The sequence below is a fragment of the Gorilla gorilla genome, chromosome 10 (genome assembly GCF_029281585.2).
Source record: "Gorilla gorilla gorilla isolate KB3781 chromosome 10, NHGRI_mGorGor1-v2.1_pri, whole genome shotgun sequence".
NCBI lineage: Eukaryota > Metazoa > Chordata > Mammalia > Primates > Hominidae > Gorilla > Gorilla gorilla.
The window spans coordinates 112,329,533-112,332,652 of record NC_073234.2 but is presented as its reverse complement, the minus strand read 5'-3'; the positions used below and the strand labels follow the sequence as shown (position 1 = coordinate 112,332,652).

At 41.3% G+C, this 3,120-nt stretch overlaps 1 pseudogene; it reads left to right on the top strand.

Annotated features, from left to right (window-relative positions):
- The first annotated feature begins 828 nt into the window (after positions 1–828).
- Positions 829–2,833, top strand: LOC101130202 (elongation factor 1-alpha 1-like; annotated as a pseudogene).
- The last annotated feature ends 287 nt before the right edge of the window (positions 2,834–3,120 follow it).

Below are 3,120 nucleotides of genomic sequence, written 5' to 3'. Positions count from 1 at the left end.
AACACAAGAACACCCAGTCTTACTAGTACTCCTATTCAACATTCTTCTGGAGGCCCTAGGCAGTGCAATAAGACAAGAAGATGAAAAGAAAGAGAAGAGGAAATAGGAAGAGGAGAAAGGAGGAGAAGGGAGAGGAGAAGAAGAAAACAAGTATACAGAGTGGAAGGGAAGAAGTAACTCTTTATTGCAGACAGCATGAGGGTGTACTGTACAATCATAAGGAATCCAGAAAAAAAAACTCCTAGAGCTATGTGAATTCAGCAAGTCCTATGCAAGGTCAATATACAAAAATAGAATTCTATAAACTAGCAATAAACAATCAGAAAAGTAAAAATTACAATTTCATTTCCAACAACATCCAAAAGTATGACATATTTACACATAAATGTACTAAAATATGTTCAATAATTGTGCATTGAAAACTACAAAACATTACTGAGAGAAGTTAAAGACCTAAATAATGAAGAGCTGTATCATGTTCATGAGATAGAAGACTCAATATTATTAAGATATCAGGTTTAAATAATGCAATTTGTTGTTTGTATATTATGCACCATAACTTTATTTTTAAAAAGATCTCAGGAGCAAAGAGTTCCTAATTATTAAGAAATAAAGTGATGTTCTTCACTTGTGAGAGAAAAACAAAGTTAAGTCTTAAAAAGAAAGACATAACAAAACAAAAATTGTCAAATTTAATAACACTGGCTTGAAAAGCCTTAAATATTCTCAAAAAAAAAGTTACTAAAGTTTCAAATATCAGAATGGCTTTTTTACAGTGCGTTTCCTCCCAGAACACAGGTGTCGTGAAAACCACTCCTAAAGGCTAAAATGGGAAAGGAAAAGACTCATATCAACATTGTCGTCATTGGACACATAGATTTGGTCAAGTCTGCCACCACTGATCATCTGATCAACAAATATGGTAGCATCAACAAAAGAACCATCGAAAAATCTGCTGAGAAGGAAGCTGCTGAGATGGAAAAGGGCTCCTCACCATGCCTGGGTCTTGGATAAACTGAAAGCTGACACTGAACATGGTATCACTATTGATACCTCCCCATGGAAATTTGATGTCTCAGGACACAGAGATTTTATCATAAACATGAATCCAGGCACATCTCAGGCTGACTTTCCTGTCCTGACTGTTGCTGCTGACATTGGTGAATTTGAAGGCATCTCCAAGAATGGGCAGACCCATGATCATGGTGCTCTTGCTTATACACTGGGTATGAAGCAACCAATTGTTGGTGTTAACAAAATGAATTCCACTGAGCCACCCTATGGCCAGAAGAGGAAATTGCAAAAAGTGCTTAATGCACTTACATTAAGCAAATTGGCTACAACCTGGACACAGTAACATTTGTTCCAATTTCTGGTTGGAATAGTGACAACACGCTCAAGTCACATGCTAACATGCATTGGTTCAAGGGATGGAATTCACCCATAAAGATGGCAATGCCAGTGGAACCATGCTGCTTGACACTCTGGACTGCATCCTACCACCAACTCATCCAACTAATAAGCCCTTGTGTCTACCTCTCCAGGATGTCTGCAAAACTGATGGTAGTGGTACTATGCTTGTAGGCCAAGTGGAGACTGGTGTTCTCAAACCAAATATGGTGGTCACCCTTGCTCCAGTCAATATTATAACTGAAGTAAAAGTCTGTTGAAATGCACCATGGGCCGGGTGTGGTGACTCACACCTGTAATCCCAGCACTTGGGAGGCCGAGGAGGGCAGATCACATAAGGCCAGGAGTTTGAGACCAGCCTGGCCAACATGGTGAAACCCTGACTCTACTAAAAATACAAAAATTAGCCAGACATGGTGATGCATGCCTGTAATCCCAGCTACTTGGGAGGCTGAAGTGGGAGGATCGCTTGAGCCCAGGAAGCAGAGGTTGCAGTGAGCCAAGATTGCACCACTGCACTCCAGCCTGGGCAACAGAGTGAGACTCCATCTCGAAAAAAGAAAAAAAGAAATGTACCACAAAGCTTTGAGTGAAGCTCTTCCTGGGGACAATGTGGGCTTCAATGTCAAGAATGTGTCTGTCAAAGATGTTTGTTGTGGCAAAGTTGCTAGTGACAGCAAAAATGACCCACCAATGGAAGCAGCTGGCTTCATTGTTCAGGTGATTATCCTGAGCTGTCCAGGCCATATTGGTGCTGACCATGCCCCTCTAATGAATTGTCACACATTTCACATTGCTTGCAAGTTTGCTGAGCTGAAGGAAAAGATTGATTGCTGTTATGGTAATAAGCTGGAAGATAGCCCTAAATTCTTGAAGTCTGATGATGTTGCCATTGTTGATATGGCTCCTGGAAAGCCCATGTGTGTTGAGAAGTTCTTGGACAATCCTCCTCTGGGTCGTTTTGCTGTTTGTGGTATGAGACAGACAGTTGCTGTGGATGTCATCAAAACAGTGGATCAGGCCGGGCGCGGTGGCTCATGCCTGTAATCTCAGCACTTTGGATGGCTGAGGCAGGTGGATCAGGAGGTCAGGAGATCGAGACCATCCTGGCTAACACGGTGAAACCCCATCTCTACTAAAAATACAAAAAAATTAGCTGGGTGTGGTGGCAGGTGCCTGTAGTCCCAGCTACTCAGGAGGCTGAGGCAGGAGAATGGTGTGAACCCTGGAGGTGGAGCTTGCAGTGAGCGGAGATTTTGCCACTGCACTCCAGCCTGGGCAACAGAGCGAGACACCGTCTAAAACAAAACAAAACAAAACAAACAAACAAACAAAAACAGTGAAAAAAAAAACAGTGGACCAGAAGGTTGCTGGAGCTAGCAAGGTTACCGAGTCTGCCCAGAAACCTCAGAAAGCTAAATGAATATTATCCCTAAGACCTGCCACTCCAGTCTTAATCAGTGGTGGAAGAACAGTGTCAGAACTGTTTGTTTCAATTGGCCATTTAAGTTTAATAGTAAAAGACCGGTTAATGATAACAATGCATTGCAAAACCTTCAGAAGGAAAGGAGACTGTTTTGTGGACCATGTTTGGGTTTGTGTGTTTTTTTGTTTCTTCTATTTTGTGTGTGTGGCAGTTTTAAGACATTAGTTTTTAAAATCAGTAATTTTTAATGGAATCAACTTGACTAAAAAGCTGTCACAATTTTA